Source organism: Equus asinus, chromosome 5, assembly GCF_041296235.1.
Source record: "Equus asinus isolate D_3611 breed Donkey chromosome 5, EquAss-T2T_v2, whole genome shotgun sequence".
Lineage (NCBI taxonomy): Eukaryota > Metazoa > Chordata > Mammalia > Perissodactyla > Equidae > Equus > Equus asinus.
The window spans coordinates 37,616,153-37,634,186 of NC_091794.1; the positions used below are offsets into that span (position 1 = coordinate 37,616,153).

An 18,034-nucleotide genomic window follows, 5' to 3' on the forward strand; every position below is an offset into this window, starting at 1 on the left:
GCAGTGCAGGGACCACGTCCCCACCGCCGCACGGCCCCCCATCAATTCAGGACCGAGACCTCTGAGGCCCCACCCTTTACGTCCTTCAGGAAGTGAGGCGTCCTGCAAGTGCAGCAGAGCCTCTCAGTCTGCAGCCCTCCGGCGCTGCAGCGACCCCAGCTGTCCCAGTATCAGCCCAGTCCCCTCCCTGGCTAGGTTTTCCATCACTGTAGTGATCCCCCTCATCACTGCAGCCACCAACCCCCCCCCACCCCCCCAACCCCCCCCCCCCCCCCCCCCCCGCCCCACACACACACCAAGAAGCTAGCCCCTTTCTTTTGCAAAGTGATCCTTCATCATTGCAGGAACCGTCCCCCATCCCTGCAGATATTTTCAGCTCCTGTGATCACTTCAATGACCACTCACCCCAAGCAGAGATTCCCCCATCACTGCAGCGACTTCCCCCCAGCCCCACGCAGCCAGCCTTCCCATCACTGCAGTGCCATCTTCTCACTTTATCTGGGGGTAGGGAGAGGGGGCAAGATGCCCCCCTCCAGCTGTAACTCCCTGGTTCTTTCAGTTGCCCACCACCTTGGAAGTGAGGCCTTCCAGCCTGCAGAGCCTTGTGGCTGCAGCCCCCATCATAGCACTGACCCCCACTCCATCACTGCAGCACCTGCAGGAGAAAACATGCCTGCTTGTAAACAGGTCCCTTGTCATTGGGAGAATTTTCATGCAGCTTGATACTGTTATGCTGCAAAAGATTAGGGAAGTCTGTAAAACCTCTCCCAGGATCCCTGAGGGAAAAGTCTGGAAGTCTTGGGGAAGGGACCGTGTTTGGGTATCACCCATGGATGCTTTCTTGCAGAGGCCACAGTGAGATTTTGTAAAGAGAGCTTGAGAAGAGCTAGGAACAGGCTTTCAAGCCAGAGAACCCCACATACTCAGGGTTCTCAGCCCTCCTCATTTACTCTATCCTTCTGATTCCAGTCACTATCACCATACTGGCCCCAGTTGGGATCCCCTGCCTCCTTGAGCACCTGAGCCCTCAACCCACCCCTTTCCCTTGCTCAAACCACTTAGCATGGTGGAGATCGCTTGGCCTTTTCCCAGGGAACTTCATGGGTGGAAATTCACAGGGACGATGCAGGAAGCATAGACACCATCACAATGATCCAGCCCAGAGGGGGCTCCAGCTGGGTGCCAGCCCTGTTGTTTCCACACTGTCTGAGCCATGATTCCATTGACCCCCCTCCTCCCTTCTCTGCTGAACCACCCCAGCCTCATTCTGAGTAAGGGTCTCTCTTAAAGGCTTAGAGGAGAAACAGTGGATGGTGAGTAGACTGAAGGGCCCTTCAGGGGATCCAGGTCTCCAGGCAGGACCAGCCCTAGCCCGGAGGGCTCCCCAGAAGTCCAGGCAGTGACCACCTCCCCATGGGTGTTTTGTGCTCTGCCCCTTCTGCAAATGGGTATTATAAAAGCATTTAACAGGGAGCTTTTAGGAGGAGCACCTAACCTGGTGGTGGTGGGAGGGGGTGCCATTTAAGCTGAGTCCTAAATGGGAGTTAAGCAGTGAAGGGGAAGATGCTTCATGCAGAAGGATCAGCTCATCAAAAGGTAAGAGAACCAGAGGTCTAAGGAAAGTATAAGTTGGTGTGTACTTGTTTTTTCTCTTAATATTTGTCAAGCACTTACTATAGGCTAGGCCCTGCGCTAAGCACGGATTACCTCCGTAAGGATCAAAACGGCCCTAAGAGGTAGGTTCTATTATCATCTTACAGGTGAGAAAACCAAAGCCCGGACAAGGGAAGTAACTTGCTCATGATAAGCTAGTAAAGTGGTGGAGCCAGGATGCTGAACTCAGATGGTCTGGCCTCAGAACCTTTATTCTGAAACTATCGCCATAGACAATATGGTTTTCTTGATGTTTATTTTCTGGTTTATTCTCTTTGATTTTCCCTAAATCTCTTTTACTTCAATGTGTTTTTTTTATTGAGAGAGAATTAACATATAACATTGTATTGGTTTTAGGTATATAACATAATGATTTGATATAGGTATATATTGCGAATTGATGACCACAATAAGTTTAGTCAACATCCACTTAGATTCCCTAAATCTCTTAATACACTTCCTTTTGAAAATTCCCATCAGTCTTGACTGACCTCAAAAACAAAGGCACAGGTAGAGCAAGGGTTTGGCCTGCTGCCATGGCAGGGAGGCGGGCTGGCGGGGCCCTGGCAAGGATGAGACAGGAGCGGGTGGCTGAAGCTAGAGCCCACGGTCTCCTCTTGAGCCTGTGAGAAGCCCTGGAAGGAAGTGACCCTTTTCCTACCACAGCGACTGGCACACAGTAGGTACCTAAGTGTTGGCTGACTCAGTTGCAGTGATGATGTCATGAAACGTGCTGGCTCTGTTAGTGACAATGACCCTGTTTTCTAATGTCTGTGTGGAGCAGGTAGCTAGGCCACCAAGCTCCCTGTCCAGGACATCTGCTCACCTCAGCTACCACCAAGCTGGCCTGTAGGGTGCTACCTTTCCTCTGATCTGGCCCAAGAGGGAGGTTTCGAACTCACCCCTCAACTCAGTCAGACACTGCCCAGGTTGGGGCTGGAACATGTCAACAACCTTTAGCAAGGGTGGTGGTGATGGGGGCCAGAGATAGGGTAAACCTGAAGGGGAACCACCTTGGAAAATGACAGTCAGCCGGGTCACTTATTGCAAAGCACAGCTCATCTGTCCTCTGCTTGCAGGCTGCCTCCCTGCCTTTGGGGACAGTGGTCTTGTTTCCCCAAGCCTCAGAGCATCTATGCTGTCAGATTTGAGCTCCAGGAAGAGTTAGGCCTTGAGAAAGAGGAGGTTTGCCTCCTGCTTGTCTGAAGCTTCATCTCCAAAATCCCAGGCCATGTCTGAAGCCCAAATGGGAAGATGGCTTTGCTCACTCATTCATGCATTCATTCAGCCAATCAGTGCTTCTTGCTGTAGTCCTCCATTTGCACAGGCTGAAGTTCTGGCAGGAAACAAGACAGCAGTAGGTCCTTCCCCTTATGGAAGGCATCCAACATACATCGGCATACAATTAATTTTTAAAATTCTGATTTGGAAATAATTTCCAAACTTATTAAAAAGTTGCAAGAATAGCATTTTTTTTCCTGAGCCATTTGAAGATAGGTTTTTCACATCATGCCTCCTCACTCCTAAAAACCCCAGTGTGAGCTTCTCAAGAACAAGGACATGCTCTTACATAACCACAGAAGAGTTGTCAGATTGTGGAAACTTAACCTTGAAACAATGCTATTATCCAAACTACAATCGATATTCCAATTTCACTAATTGTTGCAAAAATGTTCTTCATAGATATCCCCTCCCCCAATCCAATCCAGAATCACACATCGTGTTTAGCTGATAGTTCTTTTTATAGTCTTCTTTGATCAGAAGTATTTCTCATTCTTTTTGTCTTTCACAATACTGGCATTTTTGAAGACTACTGGCCAGTTGTTTCGTAGAATGTCCCTCAGTTTGGGTTTGTCTGTTGTTTCCTCATGATTAGATTCAGGATATTCACTTTTGGCAGGAATACCACATAAGTGATGTTATATCCTCACTATATCACATCAGAATGTATATGTCACTTACTAATACTGATGATGTTAACGTTGATCATTGGATTAAGGTGATGTTTTAGAGTTCTCCAGAGAAACAAAATCAATAGGAGATATATCTACATCTATATCTATGTGTGTATACGTGTTTCTGTTTATATTTATATTTATTTATTATAAGGAGTTGGCTCACCCAATTATGGAGGCTGGGAAGCTCAACTTTGCAGTGCAGGCCAGCAGGCTAGAGAACCAGGAGAGCCGATGGTGCAGATGAAATATGAAGGCAGTCTGCCGGAGAATTCCCTCTTGCTGGGAGGCCCGTCATTTTGGTCTATTCAGGCCTTCGACTGATTGGATGAGGCCCACCCATATTATGGCAGCAGTCAGCTTACCTACAGTTCACCAATGTAAATGTTAATCTCATTCAAAACCACCCTCCAACACATGAGATGAACTGTCACAGGTGGTGTCTGCCAGGTTTTTTTCAGTGTAATGCTACTATTTTTCCTTTTGTAGTTAACTAAGTATTTTTGTAGGGAGACAGTTTGATTCTCTGAACTGTCCCGATCTTCATCACGATCTTACCTCCAAGTTTTAGCATCCATTAATGTCCCAATTAACATTTTATGTCAGTTTTATTGAGCTGTAATTTACATACAATAAAATTCACTGCTTTTTATTGTGGTAAGATACACATAAATAAAATTTGCCAAGCCAGCCCTGATGGCCTAGTGGTTAAAGTTCGGCACTCACCACTTGCGCAGCCCCATCTGTCAGTAGCCACACTGTGGCGGCAGCTCACATAGAAGAACTAGAACAACTTACAACTAGAATATACAACCATGTACTGGGCGTTTAGGGAGGGGGAAAAAAAACCCAGGAAGACTGGCAACAGATGTTAGCTCAGGGCCAATCTTCCTCACACACACACACAAAAAGAACAACAGAACGATAAGCTATATATATCACAAACATATATGAATCTAGCTATAGAATCTCAAAATATATCAAGCAACAGCTAGTTGACCAGCAAGAAGAAATAAATATAACAACAATTATAGTTAAAGATTTTAACACATTCTCCTTGCAAACTGATAGGTTAAAGAAATAAACATAAGTAACGTAAAACACCTAAAATATAAAATAAGTTTAGATACATTTAGATATTTAACTAACACTCATATCATGCTTACTATGTGTCAGGCACAGTTCTAAGCGCTTTGCAAATATTAGCTCATTTAATCCTCATAACAACTCTAAAAGGTAGATGCTATTGTTAATTGTTATTATTCCCATTTGTCAAAGAATCTGAGGTGTGAAAAATAAATAGAGCTTGCCTGAGCTCATACTGATATTAACCCGTGGGGCAGGGTTTGAAACTAGGCAGTCTGACTCCAAAGCTGATGCTCTGAACCACTATGCTATGCTTCATTCCACAAACAAGGGACACTCTTTTCATGTACATGTACACTCAAAAGATTTACAAATATAGGCCACAAAGAAAGACCAAAATTCATTCCAATGGATCAATTTCATAGAGACGATGTTCCCTAACCACATGCATTACAACTAAAATTAATAATAAAAGGAAAACTTTAAAAATATCATAAATACCACAACACAACCTTTAGAATGGCTAAAATCCAAAAACTGACAATTCCAAGTGCTGACAAGGATATGAAGCAACAGGAACTCTCATTCGCTGTTGGTGGGCACGTAAAATGGTACAGCAGCTTTGGAAGACAAGCTGGCAGTTTCTTACAAAGCTAAATACGGTTTTACCCCACAATCCAGCAATCATACCCCTAGGTGTTTACTCAACTGATCTGAAAACTAATGGTCAACACAGAAATGTTTATAGCACTTTTATTCATAATCATCAAAAACTGGAAGCAACCAAGATGTCCTTCAATAGGTGAACAAGCTGTGATACATCCATACAATGAAATACTACTCAGCAATCAAAAGGATTTAGATAAAATCAAGCCACACAAAGAGAAGAATTTTAAATGCATATGGTTAAGTGAAAGAAGACAGTCTGAAAAGGCTACAGAGTGTATGGCTGCCTTTATAGGACATTCTGGAATAGGCAACACTATAGAGATGGTAAACAAATTAGTAGTTATCAGGGTTTGTTAGGGGAGAAGAGTGCAATGAGGGTTGAATAGGTGAAACAGGAGATTTTGGGGGGCAATGAAGCTTTTTGTATGATACTGTAATAGTAGATACATGACACTATGCATTTGTCAAAACCTATAGAATTGTAGCACAAAGAGGGAACCTTAATGTATGCAAACTTTAAACAATCATTTAGGAGATTGGGGGACCCCAGGATAGAATGAAGAATGTGACAAAAGAATCTAACAGTCTTAGAAATGTATGAAACAACTTCAGTGAAAGAGGGGAGTTGGGGAATGATGCTGACCCAAGTTACTCTGGAAATGAGTAGAGGGTGTAAGACCAAAGGTAAATGAACTGTAGGTAAGCACTGTACTCTGGTTGATAAAATTGTTTCCCCTGGGGAAATGTGTTAACAATTTTGAAACTACTACACATGTACACTGGTTTTGAACAGTTAAGTAAATGAATGGTGGATGGTGGGAGTCAGGTTTCTTACTGTTGGAGTGTGAGGTTACAGACAAGGGGAGAAAGCTAGAATGATCCATGTGGTTGTGGCTTAGAGTTGGAGACATTAGTAAAAACTCATTTAGCTTAATATAGATACAGATGGCTACATATAGAAGTATTTATAGATATGTGTTTATATACATAAAACTAATTATTTGTAGGTGATATAATTATCTACCACAAAATACCAATGGAATAGTTGCAATACAAGCTGTTGCAACAGTGAGAGAATTCAGCAAGGTAGCCAGGTATAAAATCAATCTACAAAAATCAATAGCATATATCTGCATCAGCTATAACCAACTAGAAAATGCAAGTAAAAAGATGCCTTTCACAATAATGACAAAACCCATAAAATATCTAGGAATTTACTTAACCAAGACTATATGAGACCTCTATGAAGAAAACTTTAAAACTCAAATGAAGAACACAAAAGATGATCCAAATAACCACTGTCTTGGATGAAATGGCTTAATAACTAACAATGCTAGTTTTCCCCCAGTTAATCTATAATTCATTGCAATCCCAATTAAAATCCATGAGGATTTTCTGAAGTGTAATAAACTTACTCTAGTATTTATACAGAGTAATAGTTTCAAAATTAGCAAAGTCAATATAGAAAAAGATAAGTGGGGCTTACTCTACCAGATACCAAGACATACTACAAGACTACAGTAATCAAAACAGTGTGGTACTGTTTCAAGAACAAATAGGCCAATAGAGAACCTGACCCATGGACATAATGTGATATAAATGAGAACATAATACGCACTGAATGGGGCATCACCATCACTGAAGAAAGGATAAGTTGTCTACAGATAACACTGGAAAAACTGGGTCACTGTATGGAGAAAAGTGAAAACCATATTCCTATACAACAACACATACAAGGGTGAATTCTGGATGGATTAAACCTAAATAAGAAAAGTAAATCTATGCAATTAATAGAAAAATGATGTTTCAGAAAACCTCCGTCACCTAAGGGTGGTGGCAAAGAACTCAAACACTTCCAAAGAACAAACCATTGTTGCAAAACATTGATGATTTTGATTACATGAAAATAAAATATTCCTTCTCCACAAGATACTTATTAATTACAAAAGGGAAAAATGCAATTTACAGTGTAGAAACCCGACAGACACCAGCTTAACCAAGTAATCAAAGTGAACATCACCAGTAATGGGACAAATGGACGTCACATGCCTCCTGATAAGATGTACTGAGAAGGCACAGCCTCGTTTCTGTGATATTCCTGCCCAAAATGCATAGCCTGAATCTAATCATCAGGAAACACCAGACTAACCTTAATTGAGGGACACTCTACAAAATAAATGTCCTGTACTCTTCCAAAATGTCAAGGTCATGAAAGATAAAGACTGGAGAATTGTCCCTCAGATTAAAGGAGGCTAAAGAGACAGGACAACTAAATGCAACATGTGATCTTGGATCAAAACAGTTTTTGTTCTTTTTCTATAAAGGAAATTGGTGGTACAATTGGCAAAACTTGGATAAACTCTATAGATTAGATAATAGTACTGCGTCAATGTTTACTTCCTAATTTTCACAATTGCACTGCGGTTACGTAAGGGAAGTCTTGTTTTTAGAAAACAACATATTGGGGTCTTTATAAATAAAGGCACATTATGTCTACAATTTCAAACAGTTTAGGAAAAAATTATACACACACACACACACGGAGAAAGATGAAGCAAATGTGGCAAAAGGTTAACATCTGGGGAATCTGACTGAAGGGTAAAAGCAGAATTCTTTGTAATATTTTGCAACATTTCTCCAAGTCTGAAATTATTTCAAAATAAAATGATACAAAAATTAAGGACTTCTGTTTTGTGAAGGACACTAAGGAGAAAGTTAATAGCTGCCACAATGAGAGAAGGCGTTTCAATACATAAAAATTTACAGGTTTGCATGTTCATATCATATTAGATAAAATTTTGAAAGATTTCTGTGAAACTGGTAACTGTGGTTTCTTTAGGAAAGAGAGAACTAGAATTGGGAGGGAGTGGTATTAACTTCATTTGACTATACCACTGCATTCTTCAACTTGTTACAACACTCACGTGTTACTTTCCTATTTTAAAAATATTTTTAGGGGCCAGCCCGGTGGTGCAGCGGTTAAGTGTGCATGTTCCGCTTTGGTGGCCCGGGTTTCGCCGGTTCAGATCCTGGGTGTGGACATGGCACCACTTGGCAAGCCATGTTGTGGTAGGCGTCCCACATATAAAGTAGAGGAAGATGGGCATGGACGTTAGCTCAGGGCCAATCTTCCTCAGCAAAAAGAGGAGGATTGGCAGCAGATGTTAGCTTAGGGCTAATCTTCCTCAAAAAAATAAAAAATAAAAAATAAAAATAAATAAAAATACTTTTTTTTTTTGTTAAATGCATTTTTTTTTTTTTAAGATTTTATTTTTTCCTTTTTCTCCCCAAAGCCCCCCGGTACATAGTTGTGTATTCTTCGTTGTGGGTTCCTCTAGTTGTGGCATGTGGGACGCTGCCTCAGTGTGGTCTGACGAGCAGTGCCATGTCCGCGCCCAGGATTCGAACCGTGGAAACACTGGGCCGCCTGCAGCGGAGCGCGCGAACTTAACCACTCGGCCACGGGGCCAGCCCCTAAATAAAAATACTTTTAAAGTTTCAAACAATCTGAAGTGTACAGAAAATTTGAAGTACAAAACAAAGAACTCCCCCCCACGAACCATTTACAAGTAAGTAGCCAATTTATGTCCTATTATCCTTGATTTAATGTGTATTTTCTACAAACAACGACATACTCCTATATAACCACAGCACAACCGTCAAAATCAGGAAATTAGCATTGATATATTTCTAGCATCTAATCCACAAACCCCACCCTGCTTTTGCGTAATGTCTCAACAGTTTTCTTTATAATAATAAAAATGTCCAGGGGCCAGTCCAGGGGCATGGTGGTTGGGTTCCCACAATTGGCTTCAGTGGCCCAGGGTTCATGGGTTCAGATCCCGGGCACAGACCTACACACCACTCATCAAGCCATGCCGTGGCAGTGTCCCACATACAAAATGGAGGAAGATGGGCAAGGATGTTAACTTGGCAACAATCTTCCTCAAACAAAAGAGGAAGATTGGCAATAGATGTTGGCTCAGGGCCAATCTTTGTCACCTCCCCTCCCCCGCACAAAAAAGAAAAAAAACACCAAAAATCCAGTTCAGATAACATGTGGCATTTTTGTCAAATGTCTGTGGTCTCTTCTTCACTCTGGAACTCTTCCTCAGTCTCTGAGACAGACCATACTGCTTCCCTTCTTCCTTTATCAGGAATTGCCCTAATTTCTGTTTACTTTTCTGAGATTGTCTACACCTTGATTTTTGTAGCATGTTTTACAAACTCAACTGTCCTATGAGTTGGGAATAATTTTGCCTTTTTTACGCAGCTCAATGCATTTTGCTGCACAAAGTTTGTCTCTATTTCCATTGACTCAGAAATAAAATCTCCAACGCTCAACAGGCTTTGGGAAGACAATGCCGAGAGAGACGGAGAGAGACAGAGACAGAGTTGATGTCAAAATTCCTGGCATGATAATTTCCCTAAAACAAGATTTCCAAGACACTGTAGAAAAATAAAGCTACTGCCTATAATGAGAAAAAAAAAGTTCAGGAAAGTAAAAAAAAAAATGTGAATGAGAATATTGAGTGCAGAGAACTGTAGAGGCTTTTTAATGAATACCTGCAGGCTTGATACATCCCTTAAGATTCTGTAAGATTTCCTTGCTTCCCCCCCTTTTTTAATTAATTAATTAATTTATTTATTTTTGAGGAAGATTAGCTGTGAGCTAACATCTGCTGCCAATCCTCCTCTTTTTTGCTGAGGAAGCCTGGCCCTGAGCTAACATGCATGCCCATCTTCCTATACTTTATATGTGGGACGCCTACCACAGCATGGCATGCTGTGCTGTGCCATGTCCGCACCCAGGATTTGAAACTGCCAACCCCGGGCAGCCAAGAAGCAGGACGTGTGAACTTAACCACTGTGCCACTGGGCCGGCCCTTTTCTCCTTTCTTAAAAGTCTCTGGCATGAACACAAAAGAAAGTCCCATCAAAATCAGTATGAATTAGGTTCTGATAATAATAATATAGTGACCACTATTTATTTTGCGTCTATTGTATGCAAACCTCTATAGCAGGTGCTTTATTCACATTATCTCATTTAAGCATTGTAGCTTTTTGGTGTAAATATTTTAATTCCTGTATTACTAATTGAAAACCCAGAGAGATAACGTGCACACAGATGTTCACTGTAGCATTTATTCATAGAAAATTTAGAAGCAACCCAAATGTCCAACAACAGGGAAAAGTTTAAATAAGCTTTGGTACATCTGCTCAGTAGACTAATTTGTAGCCATAAAAATTTTAATTATGAAAACTGTAATAGCAATTACAAAAAGGAAAAAGTTTTTGATATAAAGAAAATAAGTTTAAAATCAAATACAAAACAGCAAGAGTACTATGACCTAAAAAATGCAATTACATATAATGTGTCCATGAATAAAAATTGGGAAAGACACAAATGAAGGCATTATAAGTAATTTCCCCCTCTACTTTCAAACACCCTGCATTGTTGCTATATTGTCTTTATAATAGAAAAGGTACAGATTGGACCTTGGGAAGCATGGGCTGATGTCAAAAAGGGGAGCACTTAGGAGGGAGCCACCAGGAGTCTGTCAGGGGTGAGCTGGCATGTTTCCCACACTGCAAGGGGAGAAGAAGAGCAGAGACTTAGAGGTTGGTGTCCTGGTTAGTCTCTTGTATCAACTCAGCCCGGCTAGAGTACGCAGTTATTCAATCAAACACTCATTTAGGTAGGTGTTGCTGTGAAGGTATTTTGTAGCTGTGGTTAATAATCAGTTGACTTTATGGAGATTATCATGAGAATGTGGGGCCTCATCCAATCAGTCAAAAGGCCACAAGGGCAAAAGTCTGTGGTTTCCTGGAGAAGAAGAAATTCTGCCTCAATACTGTAGCATCAGCTCCTGCCTGAGAGTTTCCAGTCCGTGGCCTGCCTACAGATTTCAGACTCACCAGTGCCTACAATCATGAGTCAATTTCTGGAAATACATCTCCTAATATATGTATATCCTACTGGTTCTGTTTTTCTGGAGAACACTGACTGATACAGTGGGGATGTCACCTGGGAAACGCAGCTGGTCCCTCAAATGGGTCCCCACTAAGTGGCATCCCCCTCTTGAATTTGTCCCTGAAGAGTCTGTTTCTAGACCTTATGGGCTAGTACCTGGTCCTCACGAGTGAGAGTTGATACGATAATAGAGTTTTCACAGGCCTAAACTTTAAAACCACAATGCCAATTGTAGTGGTTTTAAAATAAGTTCACAAACTCTTCGATATTCCTCCCTTTAAAAAGTGGAGCCTAATTCCCTTGCCCGCGAGTGTGGGCTAGTCTTAGTGAGTTGCTTCTAACAAACAGAATGTGGTGGAAGTGATGGTGGGGGACTTATGAGAGTAGGTCATAAAAGGCATTGTGGCTTCCTCTTTGCCTTCTCCCTTGAATGACTTGCTCTGGGGAAGCCGGGCGCCATGTTGTGAGGACACTCAAACAGCTCTGGGGAGAGGTCGGCCTGGTGAGGAACTGAGGCCTCCTGCCAACAAGCAGCAGATGAGTGAGTGGAGGCAGATCCTATAGTCTCAGTCAAGCCCTAGAAATGAATAGAGCTCACGTTGCTTAAATGTGTGTCTCTAGCCTAGCAAAAACCATGATAATGAGAAGCACAGGATAAACTTATTTTTCGTGTAAGATGCTCATTATGTTTTTCCTCAACCTTGAGACACTTTCTCAGGTAAAGTGCCTCTAAACATAAAGCAACAGGTCCAAATAGATTTTTTTAGTCTGAAAAAAAAATGCAACAATCATACTACAGAGAGTCCAAAAAAGCCTGAAAATATAGAGAAAGTAGTGTATTTATGGTCTAAAGCCCTTTCTAGGTTTTCTGCAAGTTCCCAGCAGTTGGACACTTGTATTTTCATTCTTATGATCACCTCTGGCTCAGAACTCCTGCTTCCTTATTTTATCTGCTCCACCCTGCATTGATCCAGCACCTTCCTTGATTTTAAAAAGGAAAAATAAAAGCAAGAACAAAAATCACTTATATAAGTGACTTTAGTAAAGATCTGAGATAACTGGAAGAGGATTTTTCATCTCAGAAATGCAAATAACTTCCAAAAAAAGAATAGACCCTCACTGTTCTTAAATGTCCTTGGGCCACCCCACTTTTGGGAAGCTGGCACCAGCCCCCTTACCTCCTTCCCTGAGGTGTCCCAAGCTCAGGACACATGCATCTCTTCTCTTGTCTTCCCTCCCCATTGACATCCCAACTTCAGTCTTCCCACCACATTTGGCAAAGCCATATATCTCTTTACTCCAGCTCTGAAGCCCCCCAACATGTAGGACATTAGGGCTTTTCTACTTGAGAACTTACCCTCCCTAGCAGGCATTCCCCCCTTGCTGTGTGAGGTAATTCTCTTAATCTTTTCAATAACCATATGCACATTATCCTCCCATCTTATCCAGAGGAGAATTGTACCCTGAGAGGTTACAGAACTTGGCCCAGGGCACTGAGCTCAGAAGTGGTAGCACCAGGTGGGACAGCCAGCCCTGTCCCAGATGGGCTGATCCGTTCCAAAAGAAAGAGTCTCCCATTAGGAGCTCTGGGATTTGAAGCAGACTCCAGGACACCCTGTCTTCTGGCCAGTGCTGGGGTGGGCATTGGGGATTGACACATCCTTCTTTCAGGCAGTTTGGATCAGCTAGACAGCATCCTCTCTCTGGTCCATTAGGGGCTGATTGTTCAGTTTGAATCTCAGAAGGCAGCTTACACCCATCATTTCCAAGTTCTTGGGGGTTACCTCCATCAGCTGTCTTCGATGGGACTGTCCGGCACTGAGCGGGTTGCTACCAGACAGCCCCTCCCTAGAGAACTGGTGCTGCACCCACCCAACAAGGGATACAGAAGTTGTTCTGTGAAGAACCCTCCATGTTGTCAATTGAGGGGTCTCTCTTGGCAGCGTTCATATCAGAACACTGAGTGAACCAGCCAGAGGGCAGGGGATTAGCAGACTGGTTTTATAGAGGGGAAGGCTGAGCAGGAGTAGCCATTCAGTAAATGTCAAGTCAGATGGAATGCTCTTTCCCCAGACACCCTGATGTCCCAGACCAAACCTTCCTAGCCCTCCGGTTCGGGAGCACACAGTGAGGTGTGGAGTCCTACTGGGCTCCAACGGTTCCAGGTGAAGCAGCCAGTGTTGGAGAGGCAGCCCGTGTGAACTAGAAGGCAGCCAGATAAAACTTCCCGGGGCACCAACACCTCAGCCTGGGGTCAGAAAAGGCAGTAAGACGGGCCTAGAGTTATTGTCACTGAAGAGTGTCCAAGCGCAATGAAACAGCGTTTCTTTTCTTGGGGCTGAAATGAAATGACTCGGGTTGGCAACTGTGATTGTTTAAGGCAGATCAGAAACTGTGATTAGTACATTATGTCTGATTAAATTTTAATGGGAAAATAATAATGATTTAACAAATTAGGTTTGTTTCACAGATAAAATCTGCCTCAGGTGGGCTGGCAGGCTGCTCAGATGTGGCCCCCTAGGGCCCCAGTGCCTGCTGAGGTCACCACAGCACAGAGCTGCTCCTCACAGCCTCAGGTCCCGAACGTCAATGAGGTCGGGTGTGTCGCTGTGCTAGGGTGGGCAAGCTGGCTCTTGGGCCCACCGTGACCTCAGTGCAAGCCACAGCTCAGAGTCTCGTGAGCTGGCTGGACCTAAGCAAGTTTTTTAAAATTTTGGGGGGGGCTTCCATTTTCTCATTTATAAAATGGGGATAATCCATACCTCATTGGTTTGTTGTGAGGATTAAATGAGTTAATTCATGTAAAATGCTTAGAACAATGCTTGGGACATACTGCTCAGTAAATTGTTATTATTATTGGATCAAGCTAAGGGGTTTTATCTTACACTGTTGAAACTCAGAAAGGACTGATGTATAAACAAGATGTCAGTTTATTAATTTATCACTAGGAACGTGGCTGACAGGTGGCCTAAAAATCCATCTTTTCTGGTCAACACATCCTTTCTGGGTGAGAAAGGCCACACGAGCCAAGTGACAAGCCAAAGAAGCCCGATGAGGGTGGAATTGAGTGGAGGAGTTAGTGGATGAAGCGCAGGGGCCTGTGGTACCAAGTTCTGATGGACTAAGGCATCCAGTGCGTCTGAAGGCAAGACCTGCTAAAGGGGCAAGTCACTAGAGAGAGTCTGCCTCCTCCCAGGCAGGTCTGGGGACCTCCTGACCAATGGTTGGTTTCTCATACCCTCTCCGTCTCCATTCCAGGATCCAGGCATTCTTGATTCTAATCCCATTTCATGTGTTCTTCCAATCACTTGTGTCCTTCCTTGGCTAATAGTGCCCTCGTCAACCTGATGGTTCTTAAATGTCCCCCTAACCCTGACACACACACACACACACACACCACCAAACCACGACTTACAATCTCTTGAATGGCGTCTACATCTCAACCATTGTTTGTTGGTTCTTACTAGTTTTACTCTCAGATAGCTCTACTCCCAAGTTCTGGGTGTGCCATACCTGCATTCTGGCTGTAGAGTTCATGGTCGGGGAAGAGTAAGAAATCTTTGGTGGTGAGAAGGTTCAGAATGACCATGCTCAAAGGTCCCTAGCAGTAAGGAAAAACCTAGACTCTTACACTGATGGAGTGTCAGCAACCTGGGATCAAAATATTGAGTGATGGAACAGATTGAGTACAGAACATCCAGAAAGAACTGGAGGAGCCTGAGAGTGTGTGTGTGTGTGTATAGGAGAAGCCAAAGAAAATGACTTTGCAGTGGGAGAGGAATCCAAGAAGGGGTCCCTTCTAGGTCCGAGGACACAAAGTAGGAGGCTTGGGTACCTGTCATTTTGGCTGACTAAACACAATGGTTTTCAGCTGCAGGGCATTATAAACAATATCTCACTAAAAATCAATAAAGCAGTGAGGGTTGCAACAAATATTAATAATCATCATAATGGCTAACAATTATGGAACTACTAAGAACCATGATGAGAGTTTTGCTTGTATTATCTGATTTAATATTCACCATAACCCTACAATATAAGGACCATTATTATTCCCATTTTACAGGATCAGGAAACTGAGGCACTGAAAGGCTTAATCTGCCAGGGTCACACAGCTATTAGATAATAGACTCCAGACTCAAATTTAGTTCTTTCTGACTCCAGAATTTACAAGTTTAAAGCAAATTAAATCAGATTCACAGTCACCTCCCCTCATTCCAGCTTCAAAATACTTCCCTAAAAGGACGGAAGGGCACGTGACCCTGGGTGAGCTCAGGGGCACGTGTGATGTGAGAATGTCACCTATTGCACGAATAGCTGTGGAACTAAGTTGAGAACAGCCGATCTGGAGAGATGTGAGAAGGCTGGGGACTGAGACACCTTGGTTCTTGCCCATCTCTGCACTGGCAGAGGTATCTGAAACTAAGCAAGACACTTAACATCTTTCTGTCTCAAGATCCTCTTCTGTAAAAGGGGAATAACTCAGCAGGAGCCACTTAACACAAGGTTATTGAGAAGACAAGACCAAAAGAGAACATTTGTGAAAGCACTCCTCACTGTTAAAAACATGAAAGCATGGGTTGACAAATATTTATTCTAATTTAGGGTTTCAAAGATCTCTCTATATACAGCAAAGCAGAAATTACTTTCAAACCACACATTTACTTAACATAAAGAAAACAGAAACCTAGAATTACCGACAGGGCATGACCTATCCACATTATTAGAATGGGCTTAAAGTGCATGGTGATTTCTGCCTTACCCCATGTAGCTCAGTGAGTGCCAGGCAGAGTCTCACGCTGTGTTCCTGCAGGCATGCTTTCTGATGCCTAGCTCGGGGGACAAGGGCTGTGGAGTGGCTCTCTTAGGACAATCATGTTGATAATGGCCTAGAGCGTCTTTGTGCGCATGCGCGAGTCTGTGTGTCTCCAGAGGTGGCCCCAGGCTGCTGCCCCATCCCTCCTCCCGTGAAATGACACCCTTTGGATCCACACCACTTTACAGTCTACAAGAAATCTTCTTCAGTTTACACAGGCTCTTGTCTCATTTAATCCTTCCAACTATCCAAAGCAGCAGGCAAGACAAACTGTTATGCCCATTTTATGGATAAGGATAATTTACTCAGCAGAGGTGGACTTGCCCAAGATGCCGTCAGTGGTAGAGCTGGGCGAATCCGTGTGTGATTTTTCCACTATCACACGCATTTTTAATCATCTATTTAACGAACTATTCACTGAGTACCCAGTGTGTGGCAGCCACTGTGTCAGGTACTCCTACCCATCAGCTTGCTCTCTTGTGAGAACTTGTTCCAATCCCTCACCTCCCACCCCCTGCCCCAGGAAATGAAGGATGAGTTTTAAGTGATGGAACTGACACACTGACTATTGAGCACGTCACATCAGGAGCTGAGTGATCAACCGTGTGGCAGTAAAGAGCTGCCCTCTAGAGCCAAAGTGGCCAGAATCCCAGCCCTGCCACCCACTATGTCAGCTCCCTGTTTCCTCATCTGTAAACTTGCCAGTTCACAGGGTTGTGAGGCCTGACTTACTGCACATAAAGCACTTACAACATGCCTATTACACAGTAAGAGCTCAATAAATATTAACTGTCATTATGTCTCGAAAGGAAACAAGGAGCGGTTTAAAAACAACAAAAGCCCCCTTTAACCTCTTACTGTCCGAAAGCTTTCATTTCATTTCAAGACTCTGGCTCAGAACAAGGAGTCCCCCCTTGTTTGGGCAGAGCTCACAACCCCTTGCTGAGTCTGCACACCATCCTCCTAGCCTCCCCTCCACCTCTGCCGTGCTGACCCCACATCCTTAGCGCTGGGTTTGGGTCATGGATTCCTTGCTGGTCTCTTGGCCTCTGCTCTCTCCTCTTCCAATGTCATTCTCTACTTTCTCGCAAATAGTTTCCCCAAAATATTCATTTAGCAAGCATTTTTATTGAGCACCTACTATGTGCTGGCACTGTAGTGTATGCTGTGATGGGCTACCCAGATCCCCCTTCAGGAATGAAGGATTTGTTGTCCCAGCTGCTGAGAGTGCTGATGGCAGAAAGTCCTCAGCTGTCAGCCCTTCAGGGAGAGCGCCTCAGCTGAAGAAAACTTCCTCTCCAGAGGTCCACCTCCTGCTAGTAGCAAGCAGCCAGCCAGCATCCACAGATTGATCAACTCAGCGGAAAAAAGGCCTGACCCACAGCCTCAACTCAGGTCAACGCTGCAGCTCTGGAATGTGGGGTTGACTGAGGCTCACTGGGGATGCACTGCTGCTCAACATCTCCCTCTGCTCGATCCTGGTGTCGGTCCCAGGACCACCCCCTAATAAGTACCCTGCATGCCGATTTCCTCTTTAAGCTGCTTCCCAGGGAACCCAACCTGCAACACGCACAGAAAATGCAAAGACGGGTAAGCTGTGGTCTGGCCTTTAAGGATATCAAGGCAAGGTGGGAACTACAATTTTTTTTTTTTCTGGGAAAGATTTGCCCTAACATCTGTTGCCCATCTTCCTGTTTTTTGCCTTTTTTCCCTCCCCAAAGCCCCAGTACATAGTTGTATATTCTAGTTTAAGTCCTTCTAGTTCTTCTTTGTGAGCCACTGCCACAGCACAGCTACTGACAGATGAGTGGAGTGGTTCCATGCCTGGGAACTGAACCTGGGCCACCGAAGCAGAGTGCACCGAACTTTAAACATTAGGCC

General features: G+C 43.5%; 1 long non-coding RNA gene across 1 annotated transcript; it reads right to left on the reverse strand.

Moving 5' to 3' along the window:
• Positions 1–1,850: 1,850 nt before the first annotated feature.
• On the reverse strand, positions 1,851–16,222 carry LOC139045250 (uncharacterized). Its single transcript, XR_011503260.1, has 3 exons — positions 16,100–16,222; positions 3,775–3,973; positions 1,851–2,989 (listed from the first exon to the last, which is right to left on the reverse strand). It is a non-coding gene; the product is annotated as an uncharacterized lncRNA (long non-coding RNA).
• Between the last annotated feature and the right edge of the window lie 1,812 nt (positions 16,223–18,034).